The sequence below is a fragment of the Crocuta crocuta genome, unplaced genomic scaffold (assembly GCF_008692635.1).
Source record: "Crocuta crocuta isolate KB4526 unplaced genomic scaffold, BGI_CrCroc_1.0 scaffold90, whole genome shotgun sequence".
Classification (NCBI taxonomy): domain Eukaryota; kingdom Metazoa; phylum Chordata; class Mammalia; order Carnivora; family Hyaenidae; genus Crocuta; species Crocuta crocuta.
In genome coordinates, this window is record NW_027527449.1 from 3,866,015 (window position 1) to 3,886,936 (window position 20,922).

Sequence of the window (20,922 nt, forward strand, 5' to 3'; positions counted from 1 at the left end):
GCACATGCCCCCTGCCCCCCAGCCTCCACCTCCCCCCAGTGCTGGAACAGCCCTCTTCAGACCCTCGCTTCAGAATCTGACAACACGTCAGGGAAGAGCAGTAGTAAAGTTACACAGCAGGAGAAGCATGAGAACTGGGCTATTTATAACCTTGCCCTTCTTAATCATCCCATTCTGTATTATGAGCATGGTCTTAACCTAAAGTTATTGGTCTAAATTAGCCAGTTCTGAAGTGAGACTCTTGTAATTTTTAGAGTTAAATGATAATTTCTAAGCAGCCATTAATACTCTAAGACCCAAATACAAAAAATTTTTATATCTTTTTGGACACCATTCACATATCACACAAGCCATTTGTTTAAAGCCTATGCTTCAGTGTTTTTTTCCGGATGTTCACTGGGTTGGGCAAACATCATCATCGTCTGATTTTAGAATATTTTTGTCCTTTTTTTTAAAATTTTTTTTAATGTTTTATTTATTTCTAGGAGAGAGAGAAACAGCGTGAGCAGGGGAGGGTCAGAGAGAGAGGGAGTCACAGACTCTGAAACAGGCTCCAGGCTCTGAGCTGGCAGTCAGCACAGAGCCTGATGCAGGGCTCGAACCCACGAACTGCGAGATCATGACCTAAGCGAAAGTCGTACGCTTAACCGACTAAGCCACCCAGGCGCCCCTATTTTTGTCCTTTCTAAAAGGAAGCTTGTTCTCATTAGACGTTGCTCACCTATCACTCCCACCTCACTCCCACCCCCGCAACTGAAGCCCCCGGCAGCCATAAATCTAATTTCTGTCTATATACATTTGCCCATCTGGATGTTTCATAGAAATGGAATCATACAATATGTGATCTTTTGTGACCGACTTCTGTCACTGAACATAATGTTTTCAAGGTTCCTCCACCCATAGCATGAATGACAGTATTTCATTTATTTTTACTGCCAAATGAATAACATCCATTGTGCGAATATACACATTGTGTTCATCCGTTCATTTTCTGGTGGACTCCATACAAAAAGTTTATATAAGAAAAAAACAAGGGCTCATATATAACCACGGGAATTTACCTTGGATGCCTACCACACATGTTCTGTAAGAATTTCTAAATTCTAGTTGAAATGTAATTTACCTGGAAGGTTGGCTCTGAGTTATGATACAGAGGATGAACTATAGAATGTGTAGCATTTTACTCAGACCTTTCTGGATTAGGAGAGCCTTTCCTCTGACATTTGCACACCACGCTTCCAACAATCTCTGGTCCTACTTTGCTACAGCGGACGAGCATGTTCTAAAGAGCACTGGCATGGTCTTGACGAGCCTGCTAGTGATTCTTCAGCTAACTCTGTGCAGTTTTTACCTGGTGATGTTTCAATATGGATGTTCTAAATTGCCAGGAACTTCCCGACTATCCAAAACAAAATCCATACTCTGGAGTCAAGCCTTCCGAGTGGCTGTCCAGAGCTGAGACAGGGGTGGGAAGATATGCATGGAGTCCCAGGCTGAGAGAGACGTGAGATCTGAAGAGGACCCTTCCAGAAGCGATGACTCACTGTCTAGAAAAGGACACTTGGGGGGCTCAGTTGCAAACATAACCTCAACCAATTTGTGCAGAGCTGTGTAGCTTACCTGCCAATAGTCATTTTCAAAATGATGCTATTTCACTGCCCAAAGATTAGTACTTATAGTGCTGGCTGTAGCAGCAATGAGAGCAGATGAATCGCTACCATTATAATCCCCAGGTGAATGGTATCAACTACTGCATGAAAGAAACGGCACCCTCGAAGCAGTCAGCGGCTGATTGGACTAATTTGAAGGACTTATGAATAAAATATAATAGCCTGAGATATAGAGGTGGGGGTGGGGGCTGCACAGTGCCTCTCAGACACAGGCAACGAATGCCCTGGAAACTCAAGCATCATGTTTTTCTGCTTGCTCCACTGATGACATGGTGACACCAAGCTGTCATGTCTGTTTACTCCCCTGTAAAGCAGATGGCGTAATGATTGTCAGAATGGTGAACTGAAATAATGTATGTAAAAGTGCCTGAAATCTGGCAAGCGCTCTATAAACCATTAACTGCATCTGAGAAGAGCTACGTGAGTCCAATTTGGCATATGCTGAATGCCGATATACCTTCTCTATTTTACAAAAATGATTTCTAGGTCCTGATGATTGCAACGGTTTTCAACAGGACAACTGTCATTTGGAGAGATCCATGAATGTCACTAAATGTTGACATGTATAGAACAGCCAGGTCAGTTCAGTGGCACCCGAGGGATCCAGAGTAAACAGTGCAGGATACAATTCCTGTTCTCAAGAAACTTCTGGTCTCGTGGGGTCCGGGTTACCCCTACTAGGTATGAGCTCTGGGCCAATATTTTTTGCAAGTCCCTTGTCTATATAAACAATCTGATTGAAAGAATGTATTATAAAATGTATAGACCCAGCTAAGGCATAATTTACAATAACAGTGTTTATTGTGTACTCAGTGCATGTAGAGTCTTGGTGGTGGTTAAGCACCACCTCTTTTGTTCATATGCGGGAATCATCTTTCTGTGTGCTTTGGTGTCCGACGCCCCACTCCTGACTACATTTACATCTCCCGTCACGAGAAGAAGTATTAGCACTGTTAACACCTGCAATATCATTCATGGCTCTTCAGAACTTGTATGTACTGAAACAACAGAGATCTCGTCTCTGCAGTTCGCCACACTGTTTATTTCACACCGGGGGCATCGTTATTCATGATGCCGTACCGTTCGCCGGGTTGCCTGTGGACGCTGGGTCCCACTGACTCAGTGTTACTGTGCTTTACTGACGATGACCACAAAGGGGAGCCTTATGTGGAATGTGCAGGAAAATGGGAATAATAATTTGTTCTTTGGTCAAGTAAGCTTTTCTATTTGGAATGTTAGGACTTTATCACACATCATCTAATTATGTCTTCTTTGTTCTTTAGACTGTAGTCCCTGCGTTGTTAGAATGTGATCTCGTTGACTGTGGTCCACACCCCTACTTTCCCGATGCTGCCACCAGCAGGGGGCTGGAGGGGCAGGGCTAGGAAGAGAAGAGAGGTCTAGTTCTTGTAAGGAATGGCAGTCCTTTACCTGCCAAAACAGGCCGCATGTTGATTGGGAACGGGAGAGGACACTGATCAGAAGGGTGCCTTGCGTTGGAAGGGCCCATTGGCATTGGGGAGTAATGGTTTTGAAAGCCCATGGAGAAGATAGGCACAGGCACTTCTGGAGGGAGGACTCGTGACATGGGTCAGGCAGGAGCCTATGGAGAAGGGTGGGTGGTGACTGCCCTACGTGATAGCCAGGGTGAGGAGGGTGGGGAGGCACACTGGGTGAAGGATGCCTGTACCGTCCCCAGTGGCCAGGTGCTATTTTTTTAAATATTTATTTTTGAGAGAAAGAGGATACGAACAGGGGAGGGGCAGAGAGAGAGGGGGACACAGCATCTGAGGCAGACTCCAGGCCCTGAGCTGTCAGCACAGAGCCTGACGTGGGGCTTGAACTCACAGACTGTGAGATCGTGACCTGAGTTGAAGTCGGCCACTCAAACAACTGAGCCCTCCAGGCCCCCCCTCGGGTGCTATTGATGGCAGGTGGCATCACACTGGGAAACGGGCAAGTGAAAGCCGGGGCTGGCTTCCCGAGCTTGTGAGTTGGTTTCATATGAATGAAATCACATGATAAGTGGTCTTTCATGACTGGCTTCTGTCGTGTAGCGTGAGTGGTTTAATTCTCTTCTGTCTCCATCTTAAAATTCTTAATCATTTTATCCATGCGGGCGCCTGCTTGGCTCAGTCAATTGAGCATCTGACTCTTGATTTTAGCTCAGGTCATGATCTCATGGTACATGGGATCGAGCCCTGTGTCAGGCTCTGCTCTGAGCATGGAGCCTGCTTGGAATTCTCTTTTCCTCACTCTCTGCCCCTCCTCGGCTTGCGCACATGCTTCCCCCTCCTCAAATAAATAAATAAGCTAAATAATAATAATAATAATAATAACAACAACTAAATGTGTGAATTTGTGCCTTGTAAGTGCAGTATTATAGAACAACAGAATATGCATGTGAGTGGCAGAAATACGCCAGGGCCAGGCGCTGACTATCGGCTTGATGGCCAGGCACACGTGTGTGTAGGAATGACTTGAGGACAGTCTGGGCACCGTGAGGGTCTCTGGAGGACAGGCCAGGCCCTGGGCCCTGATCGGAGGTGATGACAGCTGCAGTCAAAGGAGAGAAATGACTCCAGGGTGGGGGGGGGGGGTGGGGGGGGGTGGCGGNCTGCACAAATATTAACTCTCCGGCCTGAGCACCAGGACAGCAACTGCGGGTGCTCAGGCAGTAAAGTATGTCGGTAAATTACTACAAAAGAAAAGCATCAACATGGGAATTGCAGTACGGCGTATCAGGAAGTGATTAGAATTCACAAAGGGTTTTGGATCTCCAGTTTTTTAGACTGCTGAAACACTGTGAAGCAAAGCAAATATCCATGGGCTTGGAAATTAAATTTAAAGGTCATTGCTTTCAACCGAAAAGAACACTGCTTTCATAAGAAGCTTCAAATGAACCAATTATTAATGAGGAAGAAAAATTTTAAATTAAATTTTCCTTATAAGTGAAGATACAATTACAGAATGCATAAATAAGTGTTTTAAGTTGTCTAAAAATCATGAAGCCAATTTCAAACACTCCCACAAGCTAGAGGAAGTGCCAGAGAAAACCTTTAAATGCCAGTGTGTAAATTTAATACTTAAATTTGAATTCAGATTTACACCAAATTGATTTGTAGGAAGAGTTAAGTCTTTTTTAGAAAAACAGTTCTGTGAGAATCACCTCTAGATGTGCTAAACTTTGTATTTCCAAATAATTTAGCAGAAATTTTTCCCAACATTGTCACAGACCATAAATGCTGTTAAGAACTCCAGAAGTAGTTCAACCTTCTCAAAATTAAAAATTACCAAAAAATGATATGTGACCTTGCATTTGCCAAGAGGGACTGATGCTTCTTTTAATTGTAGATTGAAAATGAAATTGCTAAAATTGTAACTTCTGGTGCTCTACTCAGTGGATATACAGAAAAGGAAGTGAGAAAAATCTTAACATTAAGTCAAGATTTAGTGTATTATATAATATTATGTCAGACGATGGGATATTGGTCAGCACTGAAAATAAATGAGCCGGAAAGCCATGAAAAAGACATGGGGAAAACTTCCATGCATATTTACAAAGCGAAAGAGGCTGAATCTGACAGACGTATACATCCTGTGAGTCTGAAACTGCCTAAAAAATAAAGTCTCTTTACAAAAAGAGGGGAGGGGCACCTGGAAGTCTCAGTCTGACTTTGGCTCAGCTCATGACCTCACTGTTCGTGAGTTCAAGCCCCACATTGGACTTGCTGCTGACAATGCAGAGCCTGCTTCCAATTCTGTGTCTCCCTCTCTCTCTGCCCCTTCCCCACTTGCACTCTGCCTCTGTCTGTCTCTCAAAAATAAACATTAAAAATGAAAAGAGTCAGATGCTTAGCCAACTGAGCCACCCAGGCACCCCTGGGACAGTCCATCTTTAAGGGACTGAAACAAATAAAAAGCCAAAATGATCTCTCAGTAGCTTTAATTAATTTTGTTTCATTAGTTCTGCACTCTTCATGGTCCTTCCTGTTGCATAATTATTTGTAAATTATAGCCATAACTGCTTCTTAATTTGTAGTAATTTTATCACTCAGAGGGTAATTGTTAATTATTTTCCCTATGATTATCATGGAAGAGAAACAAGACTTCTAAAAGCTGTGAAATTAAATCGGAAGAGAATTTCAAACAGGCACAATCCCCTTTGCTCTGACATCCCAGATGGTGCCGGTGGTTTATATTCATAGTTATGCAAAATGACAGATGTCAGGAGCAAATATTTTCAGCATATTAATAAGAGCAACGCACTGGCCCCTTCTGTATTAGCAGATATGGCACTGATAACGCTGAGAACTCTAAGATACGGCAGGATAAAGGGCTCATGCACTGTCTTCAATTTGTTTAGTATCTGGATCAGTAAATGGGTCAAAAAATTGAAGCTATAGCCTCTACTCCCCCAGAGATGTCCTGCGTGACTCTGGCTATGTTCCTTTTGGAATGAGCGAGGGTTTGAATGTATAAGTGGACCAGTGAATCTAATAATAGTAACAGCTTGTGCATCCAGCATAAAAGGGAATGAGATGGTACACACATTTTTCCAAATATCTGACGTTTATCTCTGTAAGCTCTGAAATGTTGATTGTATCAACTTTTAAGGAAATCCCAGGAAGGCTTATGGTGCAGATGAAGTCTGCAGGCAGTTTGCTGGATAATTCGCTCTTACTTGGAAGGAAGAAGGCTGATCTTTTTGTGCTGTCCTGGCCCTTCAACTGATTGGATGAGGCCCACCCACATTGTGGAGGGCAATCTGCTTTACTCTAATGTTAGTCTCATCCAGAAATACCCAGAATAATGTTTGACCAAATATCTGGGCACCCCATGGCCCAGTCCAACTGACACACAAAATTAACCATCACAAAAAATATATGAAATAGATGGAACAAATGGAAAAGTAGATTTAAACCCAAATACATCGGTACTTACATTACCCATATATGGACTATATATTGTATGGAAAGGAGAGCCACAGCATCCCAGAACTCCCTTCCTAACTTGACCACTTCCAAGAAGACCTGTTGGAGGTGATGTAGCATTCATGGTAGAGAGATCGCCAGCCTCATTCCTCTCCCATAGAGGTGAGATTCAGTATGAGGATTCTGTTCTTACATGTCCCTTCTGGAATGTGCTGTTGGATGAGTTAGACTTTCTCAACACATGAAAGCAATGCTTCAGCTCTAGCACCTTTTTTTTTTTTTTTTTTTTGAGAGAAAGAGCAAGAAGCAAGAAAGAGTGAGTGGGGGAGGGACAGAGAGAAAGGGAGAGAGACAGAATACCAAGCGGACTCCACACTGTCAGCAAGAAGCCCAACGTGGGACTCAAACTCACGAACCATGAGATCATAACCTGAGCCAAAATCAAGTCAGACACTTGACTGACTGAGCCCCCCAGGCGTCCCATCCAGCACCTTGTTTTAACTAGTATGACTCTCTCCTCTCATGAAAACGGACATGACTGGTTTTCAAATATTTTGTGCCTTGTTAGCATCGGACAACAGCAGCAACCTCTGTTCATTCATCTGAGCTCCCTCTGCTGTTTCAGCAACATAGATCATTAAAAAAAACCAAAAAAACAAAAAAAAACAACAAAAAACCCACAATAAAAAAAACAACAACAACATACCCTCTGCCCTCCCCCTTCCTCTCAACATAAAACCTAAGAACTCTTAAGAGGAGGAGAGGAACAGAAATTGGTTTGGGGATTGCTATGGTCTGAATGTGCCTCCCCCTCACATTCAGATGTTTAAATCCTAACCCCCAAGGTGATGATGTGTGGAGTGATCAGGTCGAGCGGGCAGGGGAGCTCTGTCCACATGATGGGATTAGCGTCACCGTTATATAAAGAGGCCCAAGAGAGACCCTTCACCCTTTCTATCATGTGAAGACACAGAAGCTTTCTCTGTCACCAGACACCTGGTCTCCCAGGACCATGCTGTTGGACTTGCAGACTCCAGAATTATGAGAAGTAAATATCTGTTGTCTATAAGCCCCCCAGCCTATGGTTTTGTTTTTTTTTTAACAGCCATCTGGATAGGTGAAGGAATGGTAAGGAAGGTCCCTTAGATTTAGATTTTATTTTTTTTTATTTTAAAAAATTTTTAATGTTATTTATTTCTGAGAGAGAGAGAGACAGCATGAGCAGGGGAGGGTCAGAGAGAGAGGGAGACACATAATCTGAAGCAGGCTCCAGGCTCTGAGCTGTCAGCACAGAGCCTGACGTGGGTCTCAAACCCACAAACCGTGAGATCATGACCTGAGCCAAAGTCGGACGCTTAACTGACTGAGCCACCCAGGCGCCCCTAGATTTAGATTTTAAAAAGAAGCAATCTTTTAAAATTTTAAAAAAATATTCATTTTTGAGACAGAGAAAGAATGAGAAGGGGAGAAACAGAGAGAGGGGAGACACAGAATCTGAAGCAGGCTGCAGGCTCTGAGCTGTCAGCACAGAGCCCACCATGGGGCTCTAACTCACAAACTAGATGATCATGACCTGAGCCAAAGCCAGTCACTTAACCGACTGAGCTACCCAGGTGCCCCCCAAAAGAAGCAATCTTCATGTGAAAGATTAAACAAGAAGTTACGGGATGTGCTTTTTAAAAATTGTCAGTTTTTTCTTCCACTATTTCTTCCTTCTCATCATAACTAAAAATTATGTGAGCGGCAATCAGTATTGCCAAGGTGATCCTCATAATTCATGGCTTGGAGTTATTTATTCTTCAACAAATATTACTGGAATTCCCATCATGCACGTGGTATCGGCTGCTGAGGGTACAGTGGTGAGGAAGAGGGTTGTTTATATGATGCCCTTTTGTCTTATAAATCTTCAAGTTTTTGTTTTAATATCTCCCATTGTCATACCCGTTGCCTGCATAATATAGGAATCATTAATGAATATTAATGCCATTTGCTTTGGATTTAGTTCTAAAAAATAAGTACTTCTAAGTCTTGTCTCCATGTGATCTTCAAACCCATCAGTATGGTCAATAGGAAGCAGCTTAAGAGCACAGATTTGGGCAGGGGACTTAAACTTTCCGTGCCTCAGTTTCCCCACAGTATAATTGAGATGATAAGAATAACACTACTTCAAATAGGACTGTTGGAAATAATAAATGAGTTCATACATGTAAAGTGCTTAGGATAATGCCTGACATATAGAAAACACAAAACAGATGTGAGTTATTAGTTATGTCTGTGCATGAATTAACTGAGCACCTACCATGTATTTGCGCTCCCTCTAAGCAAACATAGAAACAGAAATTTTATACTTTGCTAATCACGTGTTGTTTCCACACCGTAGGAGTGCTAATAATACTGACTCCATCTTTGGCCCGCCATCTCGTTGACTTCTGCGAGATGATGTCCCTCAGGGCTATTATTACATGTTCCAGGCTCCTTGGGAGTTCATGCGTGCCCTGATGGGAATTCAGGAATTTGAGAATGCAGGAAGGCTTGTTCTGAACTCCCCTAAAGTTGTTTAGATTATAACTTCAGATAACTTTAGAAATAACTAGTAGAGATAACTCTAGAGTAGAGATGGCAGTTTCGTCCCACTCCCTCTGGTGCACAGAGGGTGCCATGAGGTTGGTTAAATATTAGACCCTTTGTCCTCCTGCGGTGGCCTCTGCTCATCCCCTCGCTCTATAAAACCTGTGGACTAAGGGGTCCAGACTGCAGACAAAGGCTGTGTAGTTCTGTCCCCTCCCCCCACCTCCGTCAGTAGGTTACCCTGAATAAAACCGTGTAAGCTGTATGGAGTCGCCTTCTTCATTTTTTGGTCTCAAAGTGCCTTCTCAGTTTGGGCGACACTTTACTGCTGTCTCCCGTCCACCTTAAAACACTCTACCCCTCTCTCATTCTTTTCACCAGCAAACTGTCTGAAAGACAGGTCTTCCCAACACTGGCGTCTCTGTTTCCTCACTGTTGACCACACCTGAATCCTCTGCCCTGTGGATCCTGGCTCTGGTTTTCTTTAGGACTTGTATTTCTGGAAGTCACTAATATCCCCAAAGTTCAGTAAGATGTTCCCATGGGGCTTCTCTTTCTTGAAGTTTTGGAGGCATTTGGCCCTTGATGTGTATTGTTCTTGTGGCTTTTCTGACCCTGTGGTTTGGAGTTCTCCAATCTTTTTCACCTTTTCTCTGTCTCCTTTGCTCTTTGTTTGGTTCCAAGTACAAAGATTCTTCAAAGTTCTGTACTCAACTAACTTCTCTTCTTCTTTCTCTATTGCTACCTTGGGACATGTCAGCCATTTTCACAGGGTGAACTGTTACCACCGGGAGAGGGGTAGTAGAAGCCAAAAGTACCACCGACCTCTTCTCTAGACACCAATGGGGTGTCCAACAATTCAATTCAGTTCACACATGAACTACCTAGAGTTGGCATCAGATTCCATAGATGTAAGGATTCGGTCTCACACGAATGCTCTCCCTTCAGTTGCTGGCCACAGTTCCTGGTACCCAAACTCTGACCAACACTATAAAGCAAGGGTTCCTATGACCCTCCCTCTTCTGGTCCAATAATTTGTTAGAACAGTTTACATAACTCAAAAAAACCACTTTACTTAGGTTTACTGGTGTATTTTAAGGGGTACAACTCAGAACTGCAGATGAAAGGCATGTAGAAGGCAAGGCATTGGGGGAGGGGAACCCAGAGTTTCTGGGCTGCCTCTGATGCACCACTCTCCCAGCACCAACTAGGAAGTGTAGCAAATCTTGCTATTTAATAGTTTTTATAGAGCTTAGTCCCTAGCCACTCAACTTGCTGAGTTTGCAGAAGACTCTGTTGGCTTCCTAGGATTGCCGTGCCGAGCTACCACTGACCGGGTGGCTTCAAACGGTGCAGATCTATTCTCTCATAGCTCTGCCTCCCAGAAGTGGAAAAGAGGGATCAGTTAGGCTTGTGTCTTCTGAAGCTCTTCGGGAGAAACCATCCCTGCGTCTCCTTGCTTCTCATGGCTGCGGGCAGGCGATCCTTGGTGTCCCCTCGTGTGTCCGTGCGTCACTCCAGCATCTGCTGTGTCTCTGTGTCCTCTCCTCTTCCTTTTAGGACACCGGTCAATGGATATACGGCCAACCCCAAATCCAGGAGGGTTTCATCTCAAAAATTTTAACCAATGTTACCTGCAAAGACCCTATTTCCAATTAAGGTTGCATTCTGAGGTTCTGGATGGATGTGAAGTTGGGGGCGGGGGACGCTATTGAACTCGCAACACACACATTTGCTGAGAAGCCAAAGACAATATGCTCACAGTCCCAAAGGAGAGAAGCTCACGAGTCGGCTTACGTCACATGACCTCCCCTGGACCAGGCTGTTGCTGCGCAAAGGAGCTGGGCGTCCTGATCGGCCAGCCTGGCCCATGCACGTGCCTGCACTGGAGAAAGAGGGTCCACGTGGAGGTCAGCCTCTCTCCAGTGCAGTCCACACACTCAGAATGGAAGGAACGGTCCCGACAGGGAGCACCTCTGCCACGTTCCTCCCACCCCCAAGCATCACCACTGTTTGTTCTGGCTCCGCCTCTGAAACAAAAATAAGCACTGAGATCAACATTCCCGTAGTTCATAAAACTGATCGATCGTCGGGTGGCCACCAATGCCGTCTCTTCAAGGGGTGGGAGTGGGGTTAGCAAGTCTTAGTTAGAGTCCCCACTGCCTGTGAATTAAAGATTAAAATGATCGGGCAGGTGACCTTTGTTCCCCAATTTTATTTTGTTCATAAAAACAACTGTCTCTATCCAAAGGAATGATGGTGGTTTTTCACGTTTACATGGCCCGTGGCACATTTATATATATTATCAAAATTAAGAAGCACAGGAACTCTGGGAGGTAGGCGTGTATTATTATCTCCATCTTAAACTGAGGGGCAGAACATTGAAGCAATTTGCCTGAGGTCACATGATCAGTCACTTGCAGAACCAGAATTAGACTCCAGGCACTCATGATTCCTGATCTAGGGGTTTCTGCACTTATTATAACAGCCCATTTCTGGTATTCCCCATTAACATGAGGACACCACTCGGGCGAACATCACACCTTCCCTTCACCGGCCTCTCCATGATACATGATTGCTTTCCTGCTGGGATGCAAACATCTGAGCTCACAAATATATATTTTTTCTTCCCCAGAGGCATAGATTTTCATGCAGAGGAAACGTAAAACTCAGGGGTTTGTGGAGAGGTCAACCTGTGCTCTCTACTGGGAAAAAGGAAAAATAGAAAGCTTGGATATTTTCTTTTCTTCTTGTGATAAGATGAAGAACAAGAAAATAAAAAATAAAAACTTCCTCTGGAAGAACTGAGGCTGAGGGTGACAGGCTTCGATCATGACAGGAAGGATTTACCGGGAATACGAACAGCGTCTGCATGTAGATGGCCTTACTGGGCATATTCGTGGTGCATGGTGTGAGGTAATAGTGTTAAATATTTCACAGCCTGATTATTTCCCAGTGTTTGTTCTAACGCAGGTTTTCCTCAGACCCAGACAATAGCGACAGAAACCAAACGGCATTTCTTCACTGCCTTTGAAACCACATGAAATCCAGCCCTTCCCATCATTCGAGACCTCCTGACGAGTTGAGGGAGAGAACTCAGGAGAAAGGTGTGTGTGATGGTTAATTTTATGTGTCACCTTGCCTAGGCCACGGTACCCAGATATTCATTTGAACACCAGTCTAGATGTTGCTGTGTAGCTATTTTTTAGATGACATCAACATTTAACTTAGTAGATTTTGAGTGTAGTACATCCATCTCCATGATGTGGTGGGCCTCGTCCAATCAGTTGAAGGCTTTAAGAGTAAACAGACTGAGGTCCCCTGAAGAAGAAGGAATTCTGCCAGCAGACTACCTCTGGACTTGAACTGCAACATCAACTCTGCTCTGGGTCTCCAGACTTCTGAACTACCCTGCGGGCTTTGGATTGGCCAGCCTCCAAAACCCGGTGGATCAATTCCTTGAAATAGATCTCTTTGTATTATCTCCATGCACATCCCATTGGTTCTGTGTCTCTGGAGAGCGTGACGAATGCAGTGAGCGTTGAGTAGCCTCGGTTTCTGGCCGCAGGCGCTAGTGCACGCTTTTCTGGGTGCGACATGACAGCCGCCCCACCCCGTTTCTCGTGGCTGCTTTTATTTCCCTTGCTGTGCCACGTGCACGCAGCCTGCAGGCTTGGTCCTGCGGGACGGACAGGTCATTGTCACATGTGCTGCCCTTCTCTCACGTCTGTCTCTCCCCTGCTGTGACAGGCTCTGTGCCTGGGCCCGCGTCCCTTGTCCCGATGCCTTCGGGCTGTGCTGACTTACCCTAGTCTGTTAGGGATGCTGATGTCAAAGCCCCAGCAAGGTCCCCGTCTTCTCTTCCAGGGCTTCGGGACACATTTCTAAGGGAAGCCATTGTTTCTAATTACTTTCAGAGGTATCATGAAGCTTTTTTTATTGAAAAAATTAGTACGTTGATATGTTCAAATAAATTCTCTAAGACACAGATAGATATAAAGGCTCCACGGTGTAAATTCTCCTCAAGTTATTTCCTGAACTCCTGAATGACTTTCAGTCATGTGCCTTAGCTTTAATGTTTGACATTCTAATCCCGATGTCAAATTCAACATCATTTGTGAATTTAAGCATTGAATTCTCTATCAGCAGCCCAGGGATGTTCACATTTAATTAAAAACGACTGGGGAAGACATTTCTTTAATAACTTATTAGTCTATTATTAGTCACTTGAACATATGGGAGCTCTAGCCTTTAGGAATTAAATGACTTTTATCTTCCCTCTTTCCTGAAAAGTCCACAATTTTTCATTAGCTCTTCTTGGTACTTGAACTACTTTCCTTTGGGGTGGGGGAGGGCAACATTCTACTCTTTTACTGGAAAGCTTACCCTTGACAATGACCCCAGAGAGTAGTGGGAAATGCAGAGTGAGCCTCTTCTGCAGATGACACAGTACTACTGGCCTTGATTTCCCCTCCCTGTGTCCTAAAGTTCGATTAAGATGATACACAATATAGGCACGACTGGGTGGCTCAGTCGGCTGAGCGTCCAACTTCAGCTCAGGTCACGATCTCATGGCTCATGGGTTCAAGCCCCGTGTCAGGCTCTGTGCTGACTGTTCAGAGCCTGGAGCCTGCTTCGGGTTCTCTGTCTCCCTCTCTCTCTGCCCCTCTCCTGCTCCCACTCTGTCTCTTTCTCTCTAAGAAAGAAATAAACATTAAAAAATGATACACAATATATTTCTTAAAAGAATAAATCCATAACTGAGCTGGAAAGGAAGAAAGGGTATTATTCATGAACCAGAATTTTTAGGAAGGATTCTGGAGTATTGAAAGCAAATAGCACCAGATTTATGAGGAAGACAGAGACATATATCACTCAGCACAGGGCGCAAGGGCACCATTAGCAAGGACGCCCCAGAGAAACTCCAAGCTTAGGCTATATGGTAGTAAAGGGAGATATTAGCCTAAAGACTGTCTGTAGGATAGAAAGACTGGTTGCCAGACCAGCCTGCCTCTTTGCCACTTAACACATATAAGCCTCCTGTGCATTGCCTGAAAGAGGATAAGAATCAAGCAGAAATATAGGCAAAGGATACTAATAGTCAAAAGAAATACACATGGCCTTTAAGTACATGAAAAGGTGCTCAAATTCACTAGGGCGTCTGGTAAATGCAGATGAGAATGACCATAACACACTGTACTTTACTTATTTAAAAGCTGACACTATTCTGCTAATGTGAGTGCATGGGTGAATGGGCTCTGAATTCCGTTGGAAGGAGGACTTTGAAGGAACGGTTTATCAGCATCTAACAAAACGTCCCACATACGTGGTCTCTGGTACAGCAATTCTTCTAGCATTCTCCTCCAGAAATAGTGACACATGTGGGAAGATGCATTACGAGAATACACCAGGCAGCATCACTTGCAATGGCTGATAATCAGAAACAGTCAACAGGGGAGTGGATAAACTGTTTCTTCATACTCTGAAATACTGTGTTTACCAGAACAGATGTGGAAATATCCTTAAGACATTCTGTTAAATAAAAAATTAAAGGGGCGTCTGGGTGGCTCAGTCGGGTAAGCGTCCGACTTTGGCTCAGGTCATGATCTCACGGTTTGTGGGATGGAGTCCCGCGTTGGGCTCCACGCTGACAGTGCAGAGCCTGCTTGGGGTTCTCTCTCTCCCTCTCTCTGCCCCTGCCCTGATTATGCTCCCTCTCTCTTTCTCAAAATAAATAAATAAACATTAGAAAGAAAGAAAGAAAGAAAGAAAGAAAGAGAGAAAGAGAGAAAGAAAGGAAAGAAAGAAAGAAAAGAAAGAAAAAAGAAAGAAAGAAGAGAGAAAGAAAGAAAAGAAAGAGAGAAAGAAAAGAGAGAGAGAAAGAAAGAAAAGAAAGAGAGAAAGAAAAGAAAGAAAGAAAGAAAAGAGAGAAAGAGAGAAAGAAAGAAAGAAAGAGAGAAAGAGAAAGAAAGGAAAGAAAGAAAAGAAAGAAAAAAGAAAGAAGAGAGAGAAAGAAAGAAAAGAAAGAAAGAGAGAAAGAAAGAAAAGAAAGAGAGAAAGAAAAGAAAGAGAGAAAGAGAAAGAAAGAAAAGAGAGAAAGTGAGAAAGAAAGAAGGAAAAAGAGAAAGGAGAGAAAGAGAGAAAGAAAGGAAAGAGAAAGAGAGAAAGAAAGAAAGAAAAGAAAGAGAGAAAGAAAGAAAGAAGAGAGAGAAAGAGAGAAAGAAAAGAAAGAGAAAGAGAGAAAGAAAGAAAGAAAAGAGAGAGAGAAAGAAAGAAAAGAAAGAGAGAGAGAAAGAAAGAGAGAGAAAGAAAGAAAAGAAAGAAGAGAGAGAAAGAAAAGAGAAGAGAGAAAGAAAGAAAAGAAAAAGAAAGAAGAGAGAGAGAAAGAGAGAAAGAAAGAAATGAAAGAGAAAGAGAAAGAAAGAGAGAAAGAAAGAAAGAAAAGAGAGAAAGAAAGAAAAGAGAGAAAGAGAGAAAGAAAAGAGAGAGAGAAAGAAAGAAAGAGAGAAAGAAAAAAAAGAGAAAGAGAAAGAAAGAAAAGAGAGAGAGAGAGAAAGGGAAGGAAGGAAGGGAGGAAGGGAGGGAGGGAGGGGGCTCAGTTCTGGGCAACGAGATAGAAACAGAGGATTTGTGGGAAAGCTTTTCCTTCCTTCCTTCCTTCCTTCCTTCCTTCCACGCCCAGGGTTCTGCTGGGAAGGAAGAGAGGGAAGCGAACACGGGTGGGGACGGGGGTGCACAAACATGTCTCCTGCGGACAGAAAATGTTATGTGTGTCACCAGGGAGAGCTGTTACCTCCGGGGAAGGGAGCACAGCTCCCTCGTATTTGACATACTTCTTTTTTGTTGTTGATTTTGAAATAATTTTTAACATATGGAAAACTTTCAAGAACAGTAGAAGAAACTTTCCTGAACCGTTTGAGAATAAGTTGCTGAGATCATGCTCCATCATCCCTGAGTTCTTTAGTTTGTGATTCCTGCAAACAAGGACACTCTGCTTCCTCCCCGAGCGAAACTAGCACCATCAAAATCAGGACATTATCAATGAAATCTTCTTACCATTGAATCCGCAGATCTCAAAGTGCATTCTTTTCTTTAGGACAATATATTGAGTTTCTGCTGATGATTTCCCCTCATGTCAGCTACTTGGGAGCAAACACGGATTGTTTGGATCAGAACTGTGTCCTTTGAAGGGCTTGAGCAAACACCGGGGAGGGTCTTTGGCTGCAGGCTGGAACTCAAGAGCAGAGGTGGAACAGATTCACGGTGTGATCTCAGCACTCTGTGGATGACCGCGCGGGCCGGGGCGGCTGGGACGAACGTGGATCTGGACTCCAGGGCAACTCAAGTCCCCCCCCCCAGCCTCCCACTCAGTTGCTTTCCCTTTTTAGAGGGATGAGAGTGGCCTTGCCAACTGGGACACAGTGTCTGGGCATCGGGCAGTCTGAAGTTCAGGGGACAGCTGCTCAGGGAGGTAGGTCCCCGGAGTGCCTGCTGCCTGCACCTGTTGGGCTCAGGCAGGAAGTCGTGTCTGGGCACAGCCCCTCCTGCTGGGGAGGGGAGGCTCTGCTCTCACTCCAGCTGTCCCCGGCCAGCCTCAGTCTTCGGGGTCAGACCATCCTGTGTGTCTTTCCACAAAGTACAGAAACAATTCATAGATAAAATACACTGAAGTAAAATTTAGATTGTTGAAGAAACATAAAATAAAATTTTTTTTTGTTGCCTCCCTCCTTTCACCCCGCCCCCAGATAGTACTGATTTGAAATAACTGTTGGATGATGCGTATGCATGGTCCCTACAGGAAGGAGCGCAGGGACGAACATAAATGTCCCATAAGCTGATGCTTTGATGCTTTGTCACAAATTAGGAGTCACCTCGGTGGAGCACAGTGATTTTGGAGTCTACTATGTAAATAATGCATAAATAGAGCTATTCTCATGGTCTGAGTTGAATACCTCCCCCAAATTCTTTAATTGTTTAACCATTTAGGGCTGTGTTTGATCACTTCTCCTCTAGTGTATTTAAATCCATCCTCTAGACCTGTGTGTCCAGTATGGTAGCCACTAGCCACATGTGATCACACAAACTAAAATTACAACGAACTGATTTAAATGAAGAATTTAGTTTCTCGGTCACCCTAGCCACACTTGAGGCGCTCCACAGCCACACATGGCTAGTGGCTGCCTTATCGGGTAACGCCGACACAGAATATTTCCATCATTGCAGAAAGTTATATTGGACAATGCTACTGACCTTTGCCAGGAAACAAAATCTTGGACTTTCTGATGTCCGAGTCTTATCGAAGGCTGGTCCAGAAGAAGCAGTGTTTACTCGAGCTTGGTGGAGGAGTGCCCATTCCTGTGGTTCCTTTGAGTTTTAGCCTTGACCCAAGCAGGACCGTCCACAGTGCTTCTGGGTCACAGCGTCTTGGCTCTCCACAGAGCTGCTTTCATTGAGCCACGTTTTGGGGTTCTGTCCAAGAACTCATTAAGAAATAACCTCATGAATATTGCTGCACCAGAAAATAAAGACTTGCTGGAATATAATGGGGATCTGTCAAAGGGATATGGGTGCCAGTTTGGTGGGGTGTTTGCTGGCCGAATCTGAGAGTAATTGAGCAGCACCATAAATAATGATAAAATGGATTACAGGATAAATCCAGCATGGAAATGCGTCCGTGCTGATGTAAGTTAATGTGTGGAGGGGAATGTCGGACCATAGAACAATGCAGAAGGCCTGACGGAACTAGAACATCACCCCTTGATGCTCTCTAGATTCATGTTGCTTGAATCTTGCTGACTTGAGTAAGAATCAGCGATAGAAACTATGGGTAAAGAAAGGCTGGATATGGAACAAAACACTTACATAATAGGAAAGTACTTCCTTACAAAATACTTGTTGATTATAAAGGTGAAAAACAGTAACTTCACAGGGGAGAAACCTGGAAGACACCTTGATCGAGTGTTCAAAGCTGATGTCATCAGACATGGGAAGAGTGGCTGTCATGTGCCTCCTGACCAGACACACTGAGGACACAATATTTTTTTTAATGTTTCCGTGTTCATTTATTTTTGAGAGAGAGAGAGAGACAGAGTGCAAGCAGGGTAGGGGCAGACAAAGAGGGAGACACAGAATCTGAAGCAGGGTCCAGGCTCTGAGCTGTCAGCACAGAGCCCAACACGAGGCTCGAACTCGCAAACATGAGGTCTTGACCTCAGCTGAAGTTGGACATTTAACCGACTGAGCCACCTGGGCACCCCCAGGACACATGTTACTTCTGAGACACTCTTGCCAAAAATACATGACCTGGGGGTGCCACGGTGGCTCAGTCGGTTAGGTGTCCAACTTCAGCTCAGGTCACGACCTCGTGTTTGGCGAGTTCAAGCCCCATGTCAGGCTCCGCGTGCTGACAGCTCAGAGCCTGGAGCCTGCTTCAGATTTTGGGTCTCCCTCTCTCTCTGCCCCTCCCCTGCTTGCACTCCATCTCTCTCTGTCTCAAAAGTAAATAAACATGAAAGGAAAAAAGAATAAATAAATAAAATTTAAAAAAACGTATAAAAACAAACCTGACCTGAATCTAAAACATGAGGAAACACTGGACAACCACAGATTGAGGGACATTGTATAAATCTCTGGCCCATACTGTTAAAAAATGTCAAGGTCTTGCGAAACAAAAAAAAAGACTACAGATCAAAGAGCAAAGAGACGTGATAACAAAGTGCAAGTGTGATTCCAGATTGGATCCTGGAAGAGAAAAAAAATGTGGATTTTTTGTTTTTGTTTTTTGCTAGAAAGGACATTTGCGAAAAATGATAAAATCTGAAAGGGGATTAATAGAGAAATACATGCACATAGAAATATATATGCAAACTTATATGCATATAGAAATGTACAGTAAGAGAGAATTTTAATTTTAGCAACATAAAGAGTATTTCCCCAGAAATTTTTATATAAGTCTTTCAAACCAGTTACAGTCATTGATGATGCTTCCGTGAGGGTGATTTTGGAGACGAACTGGAAAAAACTGCTCAGGGAGTCACAAACATGGCAACAGATGTCGCGGTTGTACACTGGGTGGTCTGAAAGTTTTAGCCCTGGGTGTTGTTTGGGGGAACAGAATGAATGATTACTCACAACTGTCTATCTGTAAGGCGAGAGGCTAAGTAGAGGAATGCGGTGTTTGGGCCAACTATTGGGATCTACCAATGAAAACTGAAAAAGCAGATCTATTTACGAGCCCCAGGCTGCCTTCCTGGAGCGAGGATGGGTGGGTGAACCCAGGGCTGCCTCCATGCACCTGTTCTCTCTCCCCAGAATGCACTTTCCTCACTGCCTATCACCAAACAAGAGTGGGTCGCCCCTCTGTCAATCTCATAAAACCCTGTTTTCTCCCTTCATGGGATTTACTGTACATTGTAAAAGTACTTTCATGTAATGCCCAACATAAAAGCTGCACAGATGTAAACAGAACTATGCTCAGAACACCACAAACCAAGGCCGGGCACCGTCACGCAGAGGGCGACCAACGCGTAAATCTTTAGGTTGGATCACTGCAGGTCCCATGGCTCGGAAGCCCCCCAGCAGCTTTACCAGGGTGCTGGTGACCTCTGCTGGTGACCTCTGCCGCAGGGTCACTGCTGGTACGTACAGGCGCTTGTGCAAATTAGGAGACTTGCGCCCTTCCTTGGGGCAGACAGAGCAGGTTTCCTTTCTCCTGCTGAGGCTGTCTCAAGCTTGGGAGTGTGGCTTGGCAATGAGTGTGTGACATGGATGGCAGTCTATGCCCGAGGCCCTTGTGCAAAGCACAAACTCGTGACTCAGGGGCCCAATCCACGGCTCGGCTTATTTAACTCATTTAAAAAAATATTTTTGGGGTGCCCGAGTGGCTCAGTCAAACAAGTGTCTGACTTTGGCTCAGATCACGACCTTGCAGTTCATGAGTTCGAGCCCCGCAATGGGCTCTCTGCTGTTATCATGGAGCCTGCTTTGGATCGTCTGTCCCACCGCCCCACCTGTACCCGCACACACACGTGCTCTCTCTTTCTCTCAAAAATAAAATAAATGTTTAAAAAATAAAAAATAAGTAAAAATATTTTAGAATTACCAATGTTTTAAGTTCAGGGAAGGCCGCATAAAATACAGACCTGTGGCTTTTCTTCAAAGCCCACATTCTGCCCCCCTTCCATCATGGCCACGGCAGGATGGAATCAGGTGGCGTCACTCTGCTCTGCCGATCTCAGGCTCCCCATCACCCCCATTATCCTGGACTCGGAGGCTGAGGAGAAACTTGTCCTTCTTTCATGCCCTGTGTTGTTTTTCCTAAACCCAACCCGCTTTACTCGCTTTCTGTGACTGCCTCGCTTTTAAGCATTCAGCCCCTGTTACAATCTGACTCTCCTTTGATCACAAGGTGACACACCACACAAGGTGCATACCTAGCAGCCTCTCGGCTCTAAGCAGAAAAGTGAGAGCATCTCTTTGAGTCTTGCCGAAGCTCCCTGCCTATGACGGTCTCTGAGGAAGGGCTGCCGCACCTTGCACATGAACGCTGCGTTTCTGGGCTTTGTATCCGTTTGCAAGCTCACACGGTCCGTGCCTGTAGGGTTATGGCGGATTTGCAGGAAAGACGTTGGATTTATGTCGCGTGTTGATTGGGGGGGAGGGTACAGCTTCGGGGAAGGCACGTATTTTGGGGAAGGTGAGGGACCCCAGGAGCTGGATAGATGTTGCAGATTGGGGGGGGGGGACGAGGG

The 20,922-nt window shown here is 44.5% G+C and overlaps 1 long non-coding RNA gene across 5 annotated transcripts in view; it reads left to right on the plus strand.

Moving 5' to 3' along the window:
- LOC144229833 (uncharacterized) overlaps positions 1 to 20,922 on the plus strand; it is a 70,740-nt gene that overhangs the window by 43,744 nt on the left and 6,074 nt on the right. The gene's annotated exons all lie outside the window — the stretch shown is intronic.